Source organism: Gopherus flavomarginatus, chromosome 11 (assembly GCF_025201925.1).
Source record: "Gopherus flavomarginatus isolate rGopFla2 chromosome 11, rGopFla2.mat.asm, whole genome shotgun sequence".
In the NCBI taxonomy this organism is placed as follows: domain Eukaryota; kingdom Metazoa; phylum Chordata; order Testudines; family Testudinidae; genus Gopherus; species Gopherus flavomarginatus.
In genome coordinates this window covers 11,815,806-11,837,421 of record NC_066627.1, presented here as the reverse complement: position 1 = coordinate 11,837,421, position 21,616 = coordinate 11,815,806, and the positions used below count along the sequence as shown (strand labels likewise).

Genomic DNA, 21,616 nt, shown 5'->3' with positions numbered 1-21,616 from the left:
TGAGGAGAAGATATTTGAATAAGGGTTCCCTGCCTCTCGGCTGAGTGTTCTACCCACTGGGCTCTGGAATACCTGGATGTGTATATCTTTGAATTTCTCTTGTTAAAACTCTTCCACATTGGAGATATTATTAAATATGCATTGAGCCAGAGAGATGGTGGGAATGATCCTATGGTCCAGTGCTTTATAGCCAACATGAATGTTGTTGCCCTGCTGATCTTAATCTACTCAGCAATCTAACCTGTTGACACTGAACACTCATCTTTATGCTAGGAGTTCCAGATCCCATTTTATATTGTATATGGTAAAGAGTTTAGGCTGGGGTTTTCAGAGGAGTCTAAGGGAGTTAGGCACCCAATAGCCATTGAATTTCAATCAGAATTGAGTCTTTGGCTTCATTAGTTACTTTGGAAAACCACAGCCTAAATAATTAATGTGAATAAGATGAAGTAAAGGTCAGAACTTTATTTAGGATCTTCCTCAATAAACTTTGTATATTCATAGATTTAAAGCCAGAAAGAACCATTATGATCATCTTCTCTTATCTGCAGCATAACAGGGACCCAGTCATTCCTGTCCCAAGCTTAATAACATCTGCATGATAAAAGTGACCTCTTAACCTTCTCTTTAGTAAAATAAATAGATTAAGTTCCTTGTTATAAGACTAGTTTTCCAGACCTCAGTTCATTCTGGTAGCTCTTTTCTGAAGGTGGTTGACACCCGAGGAAGATCTGTCCCTCATTGTACACAAACATATGTGGCATTAAGTGTTGGTGAATGAGTGACACAGATTGTTAGGCAGAGTGAACTTCAGGGATCAAATCCTAAAGGTAACAGAATGTTACACCATCCATTCTCTTGGTATAAGTGAGTCCTCTTGGATTAAAATAAAAGAAGGCTCTTATTCATCTCGATAAAGATTAAGTTTCTCTGTCAGATCTACATCCATTCATATCCCTTTGTATTTAGCAGGATTTGCCTATTCAGAGTTAGGCTAATTTGATGTGCTTTTTTTAGGGATAGAAGGTCTTGTCACCTGCATGTGTACAGAAACTGCACGTCAGTTTGAAATCCTCACGTGATCTGCACTCGGCAAAAAGACCTCAGGTGAGTTTAGTTTCTTTAACATCTGTGTAATCTGTTGCTTCTGGTTTTTTGTTTGTTTGTTTGTTTGTTTTTTTAAGCGATGTGAGTGTTCCTGCCTTGTGTTTTCTCTGTCATTCGTGACTGTGCAAGGTGAGGGAAAATTGTGTGAGAGATTATTCCATTCAGATCCAGCAGCATTATACACCCACTCTGCACTCATGCTCTGCTGATATTGGGCACCTCAGGCTCCGAATAACTAGCTTCATACACAGGTGTCACTCACTTCTGCTAGATTCACCAGTGCTCAGATACTCTGAAAATCAGACTCACAGAACACCAAGCTGGGCACCATGCACTTGTGAATAGCTATAAATGTGGGCCAATGCCATTGGGTTAATAGATCCCTAGTGGACCTGCCTGCACTGGGAATACATTTTGTCCATTCATATCTAAATCTCTGCTTATTGTGTGATTTCCAAGACTTCCTGCACTCAACCTGCCACTTTTAGGTGCATATATCCCATCTCAGGAATCACCAGATGAATGGCAGCTGTGGTCATAAGAGGCATCCATTCTGGTTCCTCAGTCTAAAAGAGAGATGGGGTGCTGGCAGGATGTTCGCTGTGAGAACTCCAGGACGTTAGAACTTGCTCCTCACTTTGGACCAAAAGACCACAAATTTTGAGACCTTCCAGGCATGTTCATGAAGACACTGGTTTGACATGTGATGAAGATATGGAGAGGCAGAGAAGTTGCTGGCTGGCTGACTTCTTGCTGAAAGGATCATTTGTTGCTGCTAAGGTTTTACTGTAGAATTAATGATCCCTTAGGGTAGCTGTTGGGTGCCTACAAGCTTTTGAAAATCCCACTAGGCTCCTAAATGTGTTGAAAAATGTGGTCCTTAGGCCCTTGGATAGGTGTTGTTCTTGTGTAAATCTGAATCAATGAATTAATCAATAGCTCTGATCAACCCTAGTATCCCATTATCTAGCCCTTCCTGGGAAATTATTTTATACTGCCAGGCAAAGAGCTCTGTCAAATCCCCAGATTTCAATAGGATTTGGAGACATTTGCAGCATCTAGTACCTTGTAAGAAAGGCTGGAGGTCAAGCCAACTAGAATCTTAGCTTTCCCTTACATGAGAGGTCACCTACACCCAATGATGACACTATCTTGGCAGCTGATTGGAGTTACTGCTCCCCTGAAGGTTTCGGCCTGGAGTCACACATGCAGAGAGCTGGCGAGAAGGAAGCCAAGCAGTGGAACATGAGCTAAGATAGAGATATTTGATAGTGCTATTTCCTTGCTTTGGCACAGAGCAGTTAATTATCAAGAGAAATGAACTGGTGTCATGCATGGGATTATCAAAGGGTGCTAAAGGCTTTAGGTGCACAACTTCCTTTGACATTCAGTGGGAGTTGGGCACCTATCTCTCTTCTGCTTTGTAAGGAATCCCAGACTTCTTGCCCACTTCCCCAAATTCCTTCCTTTTTAGACATGCATCAGTTTCAGCCAGGGGCCCCAAAGCACTTGGAGCTCTAGCCAATAGCGGAATAATAGGGATTCAAGGTTGTTGCACTGAGGATTCTGCATTCTGATCTGCTGGCAAAAATATATTAGGATTAAAAAATAAATTGTAGTTTCTAGCTTTGGAGAAAAGCCACAAGGTATTATGAAGAAATAGATTTCTAGGCAGCCAGAATAGATTTCCAGAATAGATCAGACCAATAATCTATCATCTCCTCTCTGTGATATAGGCCAATAATAGATGCCTCAGATGATGGTGGGAGAAAATTTGAATTGTGTAATTATGAAAGAACTTGCACACTGGGAAAATTTAATGCTAGTCTCCATCACTCAGAGGTTTATATATACTCTGAAGAACAAAGGTTTCTGTATCTTCCAGTCTAGATTCACTTATGATGTGAAGTATTTATTGGGCTTTTTTTATATTTTTATTTTTTTAATTCTTATTGTCTCCTTATTCATCTAGTTATCCAGTACCATTCTGAATCTCTCTAGGCTCATTGATATCTTATTGCAAGGCGTTCCAATGGTGAATCTGGATCACTGATATTAATTTTAACTCTCTCTGGCCCAATGACTATTTAAGTATTTATCCACGGTGGAACAGTTAGTAGGTCAGAGATATAGAGAGTGAGAATGACTCTGTAGGGCCATAGTTAGGGCATACATCTGTGTGCCTCTGTTCTAATTATTTATCCAGAGTGCAAGAGCATCCAGAGGAGAGACTGGGGAAGGCCCACATCAGAATATTCCATAACTCACAGGTTACAGAATTTTCCTGAAAGAAGGGAGACTTGTTGGAATTGTTTCTCCTCCGATGCCTGAGGAGGGACATGAACTAGCTCTTCCACATTCCAGATCAATGCTTTGACCAAGGGGCTAAAACTTATAGAAAGGCTCGGAAGATTTAGATTTCTGTGGGTAAATTTTAGTAAACATTGATTTCACCATAGACACAAACTGAAGAACCATTATTTCCATCAATGGCAATTAAAATGTATTAATAGGCAAAGCAAGAACAATGCTGCTTGAGAACTTCTTAGAGTTTCATTTGAGGATATTTACTTTGTATATGTTGACATGTGATGTTGACTATTTGTGTTTTAACTATTTTAAAGATTTAACTCAGGGGCTCTCAAACTGGGTGTCGAGAGCCCTCCAGGGGTCGTGAGGTTATTATGTGGGGAGTCGCGAGCTGTCAGCCTCCACCCCAAACCCTGTGTTCTCTCTAGCATTTATAATGGTGTTAGATATATTAAAAAGTGTGTTCAATTTATAAGGGGCGAGTCACACTCAGAGGTTTGCTATGTGAAAGGAGTCACCAATATAAACATTTGAAAATCACTGCTTTAACTTTTTGAATCTCAATATCTACCATCATTAAATAATTATTATCTGAGACCACCATTTTCTGATGTCCCCATAATTCTCTTTGCAAATTTAAACAAAAATAAAAAATTCTGAGAAATGCTTAAAAATAAACATTGATATTATCTGTCAAAAATGTAAAAAATAGAAATTGCATGCTGCCAAGCCGAGCTATAAGGTGAGCAGGCCACATGCCTCATCTCTCACATCTGGCTTTTGAATGGGACCCAATCCCATAAGCAGCCACTGAGCACACCTACAAAATCATCTCCCACATGCCCAGCTTTCTATGAGTTTTCCATTTGAAAATGTTGATGTTGAGGACAGTTATCAATTTTCTGTTATATTTCATATTGACGCTTCTAAATCAAAATTTAGGATTTTTGATATTTCAACTTTCATATCAATTCAAGGTGAAAACAAATATTGGAATATTGGAATATGCCATGAGATGAAAACTCCATTTTCCAGCCAGCTCTATATTTACTGCAATGCTTGTGTTGAGGAAAGTACTCACAAATGTCAATATAAGCAGCAAAGAGTCCTGTGGCACCTTATAGACTAACAGGCGTGTCATAAACAGATAGTAGGGGTTACTAGAACAGAAGTACTTCATATCTCTTTTGCCTGTAAAGGGTTAACAAAACCAGTGAGCCTGGCTGTCACCTGACGAGAGGACCAATCAGGGGGCAGGATACTTTCAAATCTTGAAGGAGGGAAGTTTTTGTGTGTGCTGTTAGATTTTGGTTGTTGTTCATTCTGGGGGCTCAGAGGGACCAGACATGCAACCAAGTTTTTCTCCAATCTCTCCGATACAGGCTCTTATAAGTTCAGAATAGTGAGTACTAGGTAGATAAGGCAAGTTAGGCTTATGTTTGTTTTCTTTATTTGCAAATGTGTATTTGGCCGGAAGGAGTTCAAAATTGTATTTTGCTGAAAGAATTTTAATTTGTACTTGTATACTGAGGCTGGGAGGGTATTCCCAGTGTCTATAGCTAAAAGACCTTGTAACATATTCCATCTTAAATTTACAAAGATAATTTTTACTGGTTTTTCTTTCTTTAATTAAAAGCTTTTCTTGTTTAAGAACCTGATTGTTTTTTTATTCTGGTGAGACCCCAGGGGACTCGGTCTGGATCCACCAGGAAATTGATGGGGAGAAAGGAGGGAAGGGGGAGAGAAAGGTTAATTTTCTCTCTGTGTTAGGATTACTTTCTCTCTCAGGGAGAGTCTGGAGGGGGAGAGAGAAGGAGGAGGGAAGGTGAATTTTCCTTTCTGTTTTAAGATTCAAGGAGTTTGAATCACAGTGATCTTCCAGGGTAACCCAGGGAGGAAAAGCCTAGGAGAGGCAATGGTGAGGGAAAGGGTTTACTTTCCTTGTGTTAAGATCCAGAGGGACTGGGTCTCGGGGGGCCCCAGGCAAGGTTTTGGGGGGACCAGAGTGTACCAGGCACTGGAATTCCCGGTGGGTGGCAGCGCTACAGGTTCTAAGCTGGTAATTGAGCTTAGAGGAATTCATGCTGGTACCCCATCTTTTGGACGCTAAGGTTCAGATTGGGGAATTATACCATGACAAAGCGTATTGGAGAATGAGCACTCGTGTCAATACAGGTTCTCTAAAGCAGCTCTTAAGAAAGGCAGAAGAATTCCCACCTCTTCACCAAGTCTCTCTATTTAGAGAACATCATTCCTTTTTGTTTAAAATTGTTCTGTGTAGTTCTCTCTGCATAGTGCACCACTAGAGTTTGCTTCAGTTGTTTGATTTAATTTTCTGTCTTTGATTCCCATTGAATGTATGTGTGTGCACATGTATTTGTCTGCTGCCCCCATTGAAGGGGATGAGCCCTTTCCTCTGTGTGTGTGTGTATATTTGTGTGTGTGTGTGCTGAATTTCCAGGAGAATGGTTCTGTGGCTATGGCACAGTTTCAGGTATCAGGAGACCCCAGTTCCCACTGCTGTTGAATGGACATTTCATGTAGAGCAACAAGGATGATGCAACTGCCTGTAGTTGTTGCCTAACAACATTTCCCTACAGAGTTAGTGCTGTAGTTTGTGTCTTTGAAAAAACACGAGATAATCACTTTTGCTCTTCTGGGGCTGTTTGGCAGTGAGAGATTCCATATGTTTGTCTTTAAGATTCACTTCTACCATATCTGTGCTTGCTTCATCCCAGATGCTTAGGGTCACATATCACTGGTGTATTCAATATCGTCAGAGAGTCACAGAGTTTAAGGACAAAAGGGACCTCTAGATTATCTCATCTGACCTCTTCTGTCTCACATTGTGTTGAGTTTCATCACACAGGCCCACAGAGCACTTTAGCCAGGCATCAAATTGAACGTAAAAGAAAAATATATCTGGTGGTCCTTGTACCAGACCACTGAAATGGAGGCACCTCTGGGATGCAGAATGTATAATGCCATGAACAGTATTAAACAGATGATTAAGGCAGGAAGGAATAAACACCTTTTGCAAAATAGAAACTCTGTGCGGGCATGTATGTGTGTGTGACTTGTAGCCCATGAAGTGAGCATATAGCCATGCAATGATGATAGTTATATAGTATGTAAAGGATAAAGGGGTGAGGAACAGATAACAGAAACGCAAAAGATCTATAAGTCTAGACTTATAAAAATTACTTAGACAGACAAGATGGGTGAGGTAATATCCATTATTGTTGGTGAGAGAAACAGAAGTTGGTCCAGGAAAAGATATTACGTCACCCACTTTGTCTCTCTAGTATCCTGGGACCCAGACAGCTACATCAGCATTGCATACAAGAATAGCTTAAGCAATTAGCTTAAGTAGAAGGCCTTCTAGCCTGAACAGGAGCAGTTGCTCAATGAGTTGGCATAAGGAAGTAAACAGTAGACTCATAGACTTTAAGGTCAGAAGGGACCATTATGATCGTCTAGTCTGACCTCCTGCAAATGCAGGCCACAGAATCCCACCTACCCACTCCTGTAATAAATCTCTAACCTATGCTGAGTTTTTGAAGTCCTCAATATATGGTTTAAAGACTTCAGGGTGCAGAGACTCTTCCAGCAAGTGACCCGTGCCCCATGCTGCAGAGGAAGGCAAAAAAACGCAGGGCCTCTGCCAATCTGCCCTGGAGGAAAATTCCTTCCAGACACCAAATATGGTGATCAGCTAAACCCTGAGCATGTGGGCAAGACTCACCAGCCAGACACCCAGGAAAGAATTATCTGTACTAACTCAGATCCCACCCCATCTAACATCCCATCACAGACCATTGGGCGTATTTACCTACTAATAATCAAAGATGAATTAATTGCCAAAATTAGGCGATCCCAACATACCATCCCCTCCATATACTTATCAAGCTTAGTCTTAAAGCCAGGTATGTCTTTTGCCCCCACTACTTCCCTTGGAAGGCTGTTCCAGAATGTCACCCCTCTAATGGTTAGAAACATTCATCTAATTTCAAGTCTAAACTTCCTGATGGCCAGTTTATATCCATTTATTCTTTTGTCTGCATTGGTACTAAGCTTAAATAATTCCTTTCCCTCCCTAGTGTTAACCCTCTGATATATTTATAGAGAGCAATCATGTCTCCCCTCAGCCTTCGTTTGGTTAGGCTAAACAAGCCAATCTCTTTGAGTCTCCCTTCATAAGACAGCTTTAAGTCACAAAACATCACAAGGTTCTGTTTATAGTTTTGTCATAATGATGAGTGTTGCAAACAGCAGATAGGTAACCACAAGGGAATGGGAAGCCCTGCTCAATGTGTGTGTGTGTGTGTGTGTGTGTGTGTGTGTGTGTGTGTGTGTATGGCTGCCCCCCCCACCCTGTTGAATAGAATGAGCCATGCTCACTTTGTGTGTGCACATGCCCTTGCTGTCTCTTCTTCTTGTGAACAGCACCAAGGATTTGTTGATGACAACAAGTGGTCAGGAAAGATCCTTAATCTACAGATCATCCAAAAGATATAACTTCAACCAGAAACAGCATGACCTTTCACTGGGATGGGTCCTTGTGGGTCATCACCAACTCCGAGGGGAGAGTGCCCCCTGCTGATCCACCCTACTCCCTCCCTGCAGCATAAGGCCCCCAAGCACCATTCTGGGGCACTGTGATAAGCAGCCATTTATATGGGAGCAGGTCCACTGCTGAGCATCTCACCCAACTTCTTGCAGCACAGGGCCACGTGGTGCCTGGCTCAGGCTCAGGAGATCAGCATGGACCAAGAGAAAAGAGTGCCCCCCCGAAGTGAGACCCCACTGAGCAATTTGCATTGTGTCATCCCTTGGATCTATGCTGGAGCACTGGGGTTAGTACTGACGCACAGAGGAGAATGTCCCTTAATGAGTCATCCATCCTCTTCCCTGCAGTACAGCCACCCCTACTGCTGAACTGGGACATTGAGATCCATCAACCTGAGAACATCCTCCAGGCCCGTGCCTGCTAGACTGGGATATTGCTAGCAACAGTGACTAAGGGGGAAGATTGCCCCAAACTGAGCACCCCACCTCACTCATTGTAGCACAGCCTCAGCCCCCTATGGCTGTACTGGAGAAATGGGGTCAGAACTGTCTAAGAAATGAGAGTGCTCCCAGCTGAGCCCATCACCCCATTCCCTGAAGCAAACTACCCCCTAGCACCTCTCAGCTTCCACATAAGAGTTTATTTTACTGCTCCTGTGAACTAGTCCTGATTCTGATTCCACTGCAAACTTTGTCAAAGTGAATAGTCCCAGTGACTTCTAAAGACTTTGTATCTGGTCCTCAAGAAGGGAAATGGACCCTTTGGCAAGAGCAGTAGAGTCTCAGAATGAGGAATCCCGGGTTCTGTTCCCAGCTCTGGGAGGGGAGTGGGGTATAATGTTTAGAATAGTGGGAATTGGGAATCAGATCTCCTGCGTTCTAATCATGGGTCTGAGATGGGAGTATGGCACATAATCTGAACGTCAGGGAACTGGAGTCATGAGCCTTGGGTGTTGTTACTGACTCTGCCCCTGACTCGTTGTGTTAGAATCATAGAATACCAGGATTGGAAGGGAACTCAGGAGGTCATCTAGTCCAATCCCCTGCTCAAAGCAGGACCAATTCCCAACTAAATCATCCCAGCCAGGGCTTTGTCAAGTCGGACCTTAGAAAACCTCTAAGGAAAGAGATTCCACCACCTCCCTAGGTAACCCATTGCAGTGCTTCACCACTCTCCCAGTGAAAAAGTTTTTCCTAATATCCAACCTAAACCTCCCCCACTGCAAATTGAGACCATTGCTCCTTGTTCTGTTATCTGGTACCACTGAGAACAGTCCAGATCCATCCTCTTTGGAACCCCCTTTCAGACTAGTTGAAAGCAGCTATCAAATCCCCCTTCATTCTTCTCTTTTGCAGACTAAACAATCCCAGTTGCCTCAGCCTCTACTCATAAGTCATATACTCCAGCCCCCTAATCATTTTTGTTGCCACAAAATTCAGCCTAATGATTCAAGTTGGATACTCGTAACAGTGAGTAAGTAGTGGTGTGGTCAAATGTTTAGAGCACAGAGCTCTGAAGCAGGAAAAGCATGGTTTTCAAAGCATCTGAATCACTGAGTCAGTGTGTGGCACTGGGCCAATCACTTGAGACTTCCTTAGTAAGTGCGTTGGGCAAATCATTCCTCTTTCCAGACAAAATAGTATTATACAACTTACCCCATTTAGTAAATCTCATTACAATTTTCATCTAGAAAATACGTGATCATGACGATGATGATACCATCTCCTCTGAAATTATTGCCCTAGTGAATTTTTTGTTTCAGTATGATGCAGAATTGTTCTTCCTCTGAGGAATATTACAAGAAATTTCCTTCAGGGTCTAGGTCCCAGAAGCCAGTGAATGAAATAAAAACACTTCTGTTTCCTTCAACACATTTTGTGCTTGTAGCTAGGAGATAGAACTACTCTGCTTAAACAAGGTAGGTTATAAATGAATTAATTAAGGCCCCAACCATCCTCCCACTGAAGTCCATGGGTGCAGTGCCCCAGTCTGCAATGTGAGCAAGATCATGTCATTGGTTTCTTCATTTGAATTTTCCATACATGGGCAGAGAATCTTAATGTATGTCTGAGCACATGGGTTGTGTCCATGTTCATATCTATCTATCTATCTATCTATTAATATATACATTGATCTATTCATGTCTGAATCTATTATTCTGAATACATCTAGTTTAATAATCATGGGTCAGGTTGTGAGCTTGACTTCAGTGGTGTTATGCTAATTTACACCAGGTGAAGTTCTGGTCCCGTAATTCCATAGTGTCCACCCAAGTGATAAATAAGCACCAAACATGCTCATCATCATGCCATGACTGTACTTATTTTTGTTGTTGTTCTGTTATCACTGATGTTTCTTGCTTCTCCCTCCTCTCATCCTTACTCCCTCTATTCCTCAAGTGTTATCATCACCCAGTGAATGTGAGTGGAATGTTGTTTCTTGAAGTGGTTCTTGTGTTTGAATTGAATATAGTTGGCTGGGAAGATCCAGTCAGATCTCTTCTAATAAGAAAGTCCACTCTCAGCATCCGACCATGGCACGTGCTCTGCACCTGCTGCCCAAGAGTTAAATGGCAGTATTTTTAGCTGAATTTTTCTCAAACCTTCTTCCACATAATGTATGCTTCTTTAATTGCTTTCATGTCCTCCTGTATACTAATGGAGAGTCCAGATGCCTTGAAGAGCTCAGAAAATATTACTCAACTGCCAGTGACAAGCATCTTTATAGAACTTATCCTAATGGTGAGTAAATTTCTACATTTATATAGAGCCCCTCCAAATGTCAGCCATTAAATAAAGAAATAAATCCAAATTCCTTCTGAAAAAATAGTTTAATCAATATTGATGTTTTCCATGATAAAACATTGATGTTAATGGCAGTTTTCAATTTTCCATTCAATATCATGTGGACTCTTTGAATCGAAATTAAGGTTTTCACTATTTCAACTTTTTGTATAGATTCAGGATGAAAATATATATTGGAATATTGGAATTTCCCATGAGATGGAAATTCCATTTTCCAGCCAACTCTACATGTACTACAATGGTCGTGCTGAGGAAAATATTCACAAACACCAATAGAGGTTCCCCAAAGTAGGTCTTAAGAGAGGCTAAAGAACTCCCACCTCTTCTCCAAGGCTCCCTATTTAGAGAAAAACATTCTCTTTTGTTTTAAATTGTGCACTCTGCATAGTGCGCACTACATTGTGCTTTGGTTCTTGGATTTAATTTTCTCTATTTCATTGGATGTGTGTGAGTGTTTGAGTGTGTTCAATTTCCAGGAGAATGGTTCTGTGGTTATGGCAGAGTCTCAGGTATCAGGAATGATGACTCGCTGTGTAAACCCAGTCTCTTCACCCCAATCATTCCCAGTTTCCCCCTTAGTAGCTCACTATTCTTTGACATGTTGTTTTGATAGCACATATTGAAGGTGCTAAGGGTATGCAAAATATAATATTTGTTATTGCTCATTTTTATTTCAACTCTGTCATTTCAGTGCCATGCCTTTATTAGGAAGTTTCTTGTCAACAAACAACCTAGAAGTAATACATCTGTGGAAACTGTCTCTTTGTACATTGTAGGATCTTTTTTCTTCCAAAATTCTTTGTAGCAAGGTGATTAGACAAAGATCCTCCACTGGTTTAAAGCAGTATAGAACTTTTTTATACTCATGAATCTATTAAGATTTACCCCAGCAAAGGAACTGGCCCTACCTCTTATTTTGTATGTTGAGAGAAACAAATGCATTTTGGATGCTGTGATGACAAAGGCAGGAATTATTGAAATTGTTCTCTAATATTTAGGGAAGAATAACATTTAATAGTACACAAAAGGCCAAAATCCCCCATAGTTTTCAGCATTTATCATGCTTCTCATTCTTCAAGGGCTTCAATGATATTGGGCCCAGCAGCACCAGTTACTCATGTGAGTAGTCCTCATTTATGTGAATTGTAACTGCAGTTGGAATATTTGCATTCGTGTAAGAATTCCTGTGTTTAAGATCCGAATGAGCTCAGAATTTGCTCTCATTTGAGAAATCTTATTTGATAAATGTGGCTGTAGAAAGAAGAAAGAAAGAAAAAGAAAGAAAGAAAAGCATGATCCCCTTTTGAATTTTCATGTAGACAGAAAATAAATGTTTTTGAAGAGGAAGAACAGAACCCCTGATGCTGGAAACTGGTATGCCTCCATTGCTGGTATAAACTGATGCAGCTCCTTTAGAGTAAATTTATCAGACCCCCATCTGTTGGAAATCAGTTGTATTTCCACTGGTGTCAAAGTGGACATTGTGATGGGTTGCCCTCCCCCCAGGGGTGCCACCTGATGTACTGGGGTAACACTCAGCCCACCTGTTCCACCAGCCTGGGCTCCCTTACACTGTGCTGCTGAGCCGGGCCCTCAAGCCTCCTCCAGCACACACGCAGGTTGGGCCCCACCCAGCTGTGGAACGAAACAGACACTGAAATCAGACCTGCATGGGAAGCTTCAGCTAGGGAATTGCCCAGCACTCAAGTACACCCCCCCCCCCCCAAGTGTAAACCCAAAATTGAAAGAAAACACAGAGAACTGTACAGCATAAGCTCATTGAAATTCACCCCCTCCCTCGATGCAGAGGAAGATATGCACAACTTTTTGCCCCCCAGTTATGAATTCCACAAACTGGTTTTAGAGACATCATAATCAAGTTTATTAACTACAAAAGATTTTAAATGATTATGAGGGATAGCAAACAGACCAAAGCACTATTTTAGAAAAAGCTAGAAATGTACAAGTCCATGAGTCCAGATCTAATGCATCTGAGGGTGCTGAGGGAATTGGCTGATGTGACTGCAGAGCAATTGGCCATTATCTTTGAAAACTTGTGGAGATCGGGGGGAGGTCCCGGACAATTGGAAAATATAGTGCTTATCTTTAAAAACAGGGAAGAAGGAGAATCCGGAAAATTACAGACTGGTCAGCCTCACCTCAGTCCCTGGAAAAATCATGGAGCAGCTCCGAAAGGAATCCATTTGGAAGCACTAGGAGGAGAGAAAGGTGATCAGGAACAGCCAACTACCTGAAGGGGGGTTCCAAAGAGGATGGAGCTAGGCTGTTCTCAGTGGTGGCAGATGACAGAACAAGGAGCAATGGTCTCAAGTTGCAGTGGGGGAGGTCTAGGTTGGATATTAGGAAACACTATTTCACTAGGATGGTGGTGAAGCACTGGAATGGTTTACCTAGGGAGGTGGTGGAATTTCCATCCTTAGAGGTTTTTAAGGCTCGACTTGACAAAGCCCTGGCTGGGATGATCTAGTTGATGTTAGTCCTGCTTTGAGCAGGGAGTTGGACTAGATGGCCTCCTGAGGTCTCTTCCAATACTAATCTTCTACGATTCTATGATTAGCCAGCAAATAAAACAAAAATGCAATATAAGCTTAATATACTAAAGAAACTGGTTACAAGTAGTAATTTCTCACCCTAAATGTTGATTTGGCAGATTGCAGAGGTTCTTGAAAGCAAGCTGCTCTTGCTTGCAGCTTAAAACCCCAGGTATTTCTTTCACAGGTCAGACACCTTCTCAGCCTCGGCTCAGTCCTTATCTCCCCCTTTATCTTTGTTCCTTAGATGTTTCCAGCAGTCATCCTGGGTGGGGATTCAGTGAAGAATGAACCTCGATTATCTCACTCCCACAGCCTTTAATAAGATTTACATATGGCAGAACCCTTTGTCTTTCAATGTGATTCCCATACCCCTCAGTGGAAAAATACTGATGTTTTGTCATGGAAACCAGTACCACATTTCTTGAACACATGACCCTGTAGCGTCAAAGCAGCCATAAATGAGAGGCAGTTTGTAGGATCCCTGGAAAGCTTCTCAGGAAGGTGGGAGATTAGCATCTTCTAAGACCTATTGTTCTTCCTAATGGTCCTTTGACTTGTTCCCAGCTAGCCAGCCAGACTGATTGCATTCTGTCTGGTGGGCATTCCCCGGGTGCAAACACTTTTGTAGTACAGATGTATAGTCAATGTTGCTAACTTTAGATACAACAATGATACATGCATACTAATAAGCTAATCATATTCAGTAAATCATAACCTTTCTAATGATACCCCATATAACCTATTTTAAATAAAATACATTAGGATTATGACATAATCATATCATACTATTACTATGAAAAATATGGGGAGCAGCGTCACAGTCATACCAATGCAGCTACACCAGTTTACAATGATTATTGGGTCCAGTTACATACAGAACTGCAGCAGGTTTTTGTCTGAAGCATCCCAACACATAGGAAACCAGTATGAATTGTATGATTCATATGCACATGTATGGTATTCTTCAGATTCAGCTCCAGTATCTTTCTCTTTGTCACCCCTGCAGATGACATATTCTGAGAGAGAGCCTGATGAGAACCAGACCATTTCTGATGTGTTCATCCTGGTGGGGTTTTCATACCTTACAAGGTATGAAAACCTTTCTTACCTTCAAATCCTTCTGTTTCTGGTGTTTCTGCTCTCCTACCTGGTCATTCTGATGGGGAATCTGCTCATTATCCTCCTTATAAAGCTAAACCCATCACTTCATACCCCCATGTATTTCTTCCTACTGAACCTGTCCTTCTTGGAAGTCTGCTACACCAGCAGTGTGGTCCCTCAGCTGCTCCCTCACCTTCTCGTGGAGCAAAAGACCATCACCATTGTGGGCTGCGCTGCACAGATGTATGTCTTCACCATCCTGGGCCTCACAGAATGCTGCCTCCTTGCAGCCATGGAGTACGACTGCTACACAGCCATATGCAACCCCTTGCACTAAAGAACCATCATGAGTGGTCGGGTGTGTGCACAGCTCATGGCTGCTTCATGGACCATCGGCATCTCGGTGGAAGTAGTTCAGACCACGTGGATCTTCAGCCTGCCCTTCTGTGGCTCCAACCACATCCACCTCTACTTCTGTGACATTCCACCGGTGGTAAAGATGGCATGCACTGACACATCCAAAAAGAAATTGTGGTCTTGACTGTGTTAGTTTTGTTCATCATGGGCCCTTTTTGTTGATAACCGTGTCCTATATCTGCATTATCTCCACCATCCTCAAGCTGCCATCAGCAGAGGGAAGATGTAAAGCCTTCTCTACCTGCTCCTCCCACCTCATGGTGGTGACTTTGTTCTATGGAACGGCCCTTTTCACCTACCTGAGGCCCAAGTCTATCTCCACCCCAGAGAGTGATCAAATGATTTCCCTCATGTACACAGTTGTGACCCCAGTGTTGAACCCCATAATATACATGCTGATGAACAAAGAGGTGAAGGGAGCCTTTAGAAAAACAATAGAAAAGAGTCTCTTTTCACACAACTGGAGAAATCAGAGAATGAATGATAGAGTTAGTTAAAACAAGGGGAATGAGGGAAATTCATAAATGTTTTGTTTAATTTCTTCCGATGACATTCACTTTTTTTAATTGGAATTTTGACATTTGAAAAACTTTGACCTGTTCTAAGTCTGTTTGGAAAATGGGAAAGAAACTTTTTTTAAAATGAAATAAATAAATAAACAAATAAATACATAAACTTTTGTCAAACTTTTGATAGTCAGAACCTTTTGACCAGATGTAAAGATAATTGAAAAATCAAATGAGAATCTTTAGTCAAAGTAGTATCCTGATTTTACATCTTCAAAATTTGAAATGTCAAAGCAAAAAACAAAACAAAACAAATTAATGTAAGAAACATTTCATAAAATGTTTGGTTTGTTGAAATTTAACAATTTTCACCAAGATTTTAATACCTGAATAATTCCAACCAGCTCTACAGAAAAGTCCATTTAGGCTTCCCCTTTCGCTGTCTTGCTGCCCAGTGCAGCATTTTAGGTTTTTGGGTTGGGTTGGGTTCCCTCTGGCCTAATTTTAAATAACATTGCTCAGCACTTATGCAGGCTTCCTATATAAGACACGGATAGATTTTTCAATGCCTAACCTGATCAGGTCACACAACAACTCTGGGAGATGGCTCTTGACTTCCATGGCATTTTTTACTAGCAGATCAGATTGTAAGATTATGGTGTATATCATAGATTATCGATTTTAAGGTAATAAGGGACCATTTTGATCATCTAGTGTGATATCAGCAATTTCCAGGGAAGTCCAACATTGCCAGTTTAGCCTGGAGCTGGAGCACACTCTGCGGGAAGGTTAGGAGCTCTAAGCCCAGAACTCTAAAAGCATCTATTGAGCATGTGGAAACTGAGATTCTTCCAAATGCTCATAACTTGACCAAGCCTACGTGCTGTTTCATGGAACAAGCAAAAGGTGCATCCCTGACACCAGGGTGCCCCCACCCCTCATATTTCATTTTCTGCTTCAGTGCCTACCAGAGCTAGAGTGTCCAAAAAGAGAATTCTTCCCCTTTGTTAACACAGGGAAACCAACATATTTTCCATAATCTCTTTCTTGGAAATGACTGAAACTTTTTTTTTGTGTGGAATTCTTAAGAAAATTTCCTACTGAGGTAGACACTCAACATGAAAAAATTCAGCCCAAATGGTTAAAGTTTTAGGAAGTTATAAGGAATTAAAAACAGGGTCTTGTAATGCAAAGTATTGAGTAACCTCATTTATAGGGTTTTCTCCCATTGACACTTATAATATATCTTGTCTGGAGTCTATCTAGATTCATAGAACCTAAGGCCAGAAAGAACCACAGTGATAATCTAGTCTGACCTCCGGTATAACATAGGCCATAGAACTTCCCCAAAATAATTTATAGAGCATAACCTTTTAGAAAGAAAAACATCCAGCCTTGATTGGATCCACCACATACCTCAGTAATTTTTTCCAATGGTTAATTAAAAATATACAATTTATTTCTAGCTTCAACTTCCAGCTATTTGGTAGACATGCCCAAATATCTTCAAGTAATATCATCTTCCCTTTTCTTCCATATTTATTTTTTTTGTTCTGTGTTTAATTGAGCTATAGATCATAAACTGCCCAGAGAACTATTTCATTCTGTTAAGTTTACTATAAATTTCCATGTATAGTTATGGCGCAATAATGTGAAGAAAGAAAGAAAGAAAGAAAGAAAGAAAGAAAGAAAGAAAGAAAGAAAGAAAGAATGTTTGTTGGTTTGTTGTTTGTTGTAATTGACATAAATAATTCAAGTATTTCTCTCTGTAAGGAAAAAATTATCACCCAAAGGCAGTTGAAATGTTCTGTAAATAAAAAGTAACTTGATCAAGTACAATTACACTGCTCTACAGCCAAAATGCTTCTGAAATAAATGTAGTCCAACTTTACTAATTCTGGGTCACTGAGAACGAAAATGATGCTTAAAATTGTTGATTGGCTCTAGTTTTCAAGATATGCTATTGGTCAGTATATACGACCCTTGACTTGGGAATGGTGGAGGATAAGTGAGTTATAAAGGGAAGGGATCTCATTTAAACCAGAAATGACTAAAATACATCTTTGACTAGATCTATGAATAAATCTATGACTGGGTTTGGACAGTACTTGCTTTTTAGGCTAAACAATGAATGATGCAATCTGAAGCTGGTATTGTTCATACATGATATGAATTGCATCCTGTTCTTCCTAGAAGTCATGGATGATGCAATCATAACGAAGCTTACATCACTTTGCTGAACAAATTGCCCTAATCAGCTCTAGAAATCATACAGTGTCATGCTCTCTTATTTGTCAGTGTTTGATTTTGCAAAGGGACACATTTCTGTTTAGCCAAAGTGAGCAGAGATGCCTCGTACTTGTGTGAACAGTGCAGATAACTTCTGCTATGTTTGTGGTGAAGTGACTTTTGCATCACAAAAGCGCAGTCTAACCACTATGGTTAAGAAAGCCTATCACCTTTCTTTTGGCTGCAAAATTGGAGATCAGGACAAGAGGTGGGCCCCACACATATGCTGCAACACTTGTGCAACAAATCTTCACCAGTGGTTGAAGAGGAAAAGGAAATCTATGCCTTTTGCAGTGCCAATAATTTGGAGAGACCAACAGATCATACCAGCAATTGTTACTTTTTCATGGTGCCTCCAGTTGGGAAAGGTGTGTCAAAGAAGAAAAAATGGACTGTGCATTATCCAAACATTCCATCAGCTATACTCCCAGTACCCCACAGAGAAGGACTGCCAGTTCCTGATGCACCAGAATCATTCTCACTTGAGTCAGATGAGGAAGAGGAAGAGGATGAAACTTCTGATCCTGAACCATCAATGTCACAGGACCCACATTTTCTCCCATCCTCCTCCTCTGAAGCACACCTCATAACACAAGGTGAACTGAATGACCTTGTCAGGGATTTGGAACTAACCAAGAGTAAGGCAGAGCTGTTGGGTTCCAGACTACAGCAGTGGAATCTCCTGGCAGGCTATCAGGGCAAATGGAGCCCATCAATGCTTGCAGACTATTTCTGGACAGTGACAAGAGATGCTCCATTTAATGAATACAAGAGACAAGCCAAGAACGCCGAGTAGACACTGAATAGCACTAAATTATGTACATAATAGTTTTTTGCCTTTTGTTTCATAATAAATTTTATTTATATAACCCTTTTGCTGATTTTTAAAGTGTTACATAAACAGGACAGGTGAAATGTTATCATGTAAAGCAACCATGAACACATGAAAAGACTAGGTTTACAATTTATGATTAAAACTCTACTCATCTAGCAGAGGCCATCTACACAATATACATAGACATAAAATGTAAAAACTTAAATATCTTAGAAACAGTAGCCAATCAGTTGTTTTAATTGTCATATTTGAATTCAGCACATCAAAATCCATAATAAATATCACATTTTATCTCTGAAGCAGATGACTTCTCAAAAATTGTAGACCTGTGTTATTTATTGTTTGTCTCTTCAGGACAAAAACAAACTATTTGATGGTCTAAAAACAAATTAGCAACATAAGCAAGCAGCATAGCATTTAAGGCCAGAAAGGACCATCAAATCATCTAGGTGGACCTCCAGTATATCACTAGCCACTACCACTACCCAGCGCCCTCACACCCATCCAACAACTTAAATTAAACCAAATTATTTTTCCTTTCCTTTGAACCTGAAGGGAGAGAGCCTGAGGTTCTAATAACTTGTTCAAGTAATATATGGTTTTAAGGGTCAAATTGAATATTTCAAAGCCAGCTAAGGAATTTGAACAATCAAATGGAAAGTCAGTGCCCAGGTTGCACCTTGTAGGATTTTCAAAGCTCCTAACCAGATCTAGGACCAGATTTTGAAATGCATTCAAATATACAAAAAGGTTTTTAGTGAGGTGGGATATAGTCACCTGAATGATTATGAAAAATCCCATTAATTGCCTATCTGCATTTTAACTGCTTAAGGACCCTAATTTTTAAAGGTATGTAGGTGTCTAATGATCACATAGGTGCCTAGAGAGATTTTCAACAGTGCCTAGCACCTAGCTCTCATTTAATTGAAATAATGTGGTGTCTAACCTCCTAGGAACCTTTGTAAATCCCATTAGGTGCATATCCTTCATCTGTAGACACCTAAATACTTTTGAAAAACTGGCCTTTAGGGTTTGACCCAGTACTCACTAAAGTCAATAGAAAGACACCTGTTGACCATTGGATTTGGCTCTTAAGTGATGCATTGTGGTGGCCATCTGCATTTGGGGAGTTTTGTCTCAAGGGAGCACAATGGTAAGAGCTCAGCTATGCTGCCATAATGTATTGTGTAGGCGCTACCTAGGAGATACCACAGCAATGGAAGGGTTTGTCTGTCACTGTTGTAACTCCACCTCCCCGAGTAATGGTAGCTAGGTTGATGGAAGAATGTTCCCATCCTTCTCCAACTGCCAGGTTTGCCACTCTGCATCCTCTACTTCCTCTACTGGGGGAGGGTGGGACTATAGGGGAGTCTTTTCCACTCTTTTGGGTCAATTCCAGGATTTGCCGTGTGGGGTTCTTTCATCCTCCACCCACAGAAACTACATTGTGTGTGTGTGCAGGGCGGGGGAGAAGGTGGAGTGGATGGCGCCACGGATCCACCCCTTTTTTCATGTTCTCTGTGTGTATATATATATATCTTCCTACTGTATTTTCCACTACATGCATCCATTGAAGAAAGCTTATGCTCAAATAAATTTGTGAATTCTAAGGTGCCACAAGTACTCTTATTCTTTTTGATGATGAATGAGGTTGTTTTAATCGAACCAACATGTACAAGGTGAGAGGTGGCACCTTGCTACACAGAGGGGTTGTACCTCAATACATCAGGACACTTTTTTGTATCTTGTATAAGAATGCATCCCTGAGGTGTTGTCTTTTCTGTCCTAGGGGGGCACTGGTAAATCCCACCATTGACTAAGCCAGTCCATTGTCAGGGAGCACATATGTACTAGCAGAATTGTAGACATCTGATTCGGGGAGCTAGAGACTGTTTTATTTGGCAATAAACCTGGCCGGGTGCCTTCGTACCTTAGCAGAGTCTGTGGTCATTGGGGTTCTCTCAGGGTCTGCTGTGCCAGCGATCTGCAGAGCCGGGGAAGCACACAGGGGGAACACATGCACACAGCCGACTGATATCAACATTGAACAGAACAGAGCACCACACTGGTGATACTTGACAACATAAATCAGTGTAGCTTCCTTGAAACTCATAGGAAAGTTGGTGTTAAGTTAATTAGCACAGCTCCATTGAGTCAATGAGCCAGTTCCCCAGTAATTATAAATCAGTGTAGCTCCATTATACTCCATAGGGCCAGATACTCTGCTGGAGTAAATTTGTACAGGTCTGTTGACACTAATGGGACAGCTCTACCAGTGCTGTAGATTGGAATCACTCTGCTGATGATAAAGAATCAGATTCTCAGATGCCAAAAATCAATGAGCTAATGTAAATTAGCATAGCTAAACTGTGATCAATGAGACTGATCCCCAGCTGGTGTAAATCAACATCATTCCAGTGTAGTCAATTGGCCAGGTCCTCGCGGGGCTAAAAACTACGGTTCAGTGAAGGTCTTCTCTCTGGTGAGCACAGATGTTATTCCTGGCTGGAATATCATCAGCAACATCACAAACAAAGTTCTCTCCAGGGACATCTGTGCCAAAGCCCTGAAGTCAACAGGCATGCACAGGAGTAACTGAGAGCACATTATGAAGTAATGATACTTCACAGGGTGTGACAGGACAGGGCTTCATAGGGGTTACTAAGAACATGGTGTTAAAGGTACAGGGCTGCATACAGTCCTTTCAGGGTAGACGGTAGATTATGATGGGGAAGTGATGCCCAGGGCTAGTATGTGTTAGGAGTATGTTCTGTGTCTTTAAGAGCAGAGCACTGAACTGGGACTAGCATTCTAGTGTCACCTTTGCCAGACACACAACTCGGAGCTCTGGACTCTCCTTTAGCTTTTGGAACATGTTTTAGTTCTAATAATGCGTTACACTGTAGACTCCAGAATGTTTCTCCTCCTTATGAATTCACAACACATGGTACCAGAGTGAGGTAGAAGAGAGGACAGAGAAAAGAGGACTGTGGTGAAGGAATAAAGGAGTCATCATGGAGATGGAGCATCTAAAAGCCCCCAAATATTGAAACTCCCAGGTAACGCAGCAGACTCCTGGAAGAGTTTCAAACAGAGAATCTATCTATCTATCCAGATATATA

The 21,616-nt window shown here is 41.2% G+C and overlaps 1 pseudogene; it reads left to right on the top strand.

Moving 5' to 3' along the window:
• Positions 1-14,352: 14,352 nt before the first annotated feature.
• On the top strand, positions 14,353-15,361 carry LOC127031124 (olfactory receptor 10A4-like; annotated as a pseudogene).
• The last annotated feature ends 6,255 nt before the right edge of the window (positions 15,362-21,616 follow it).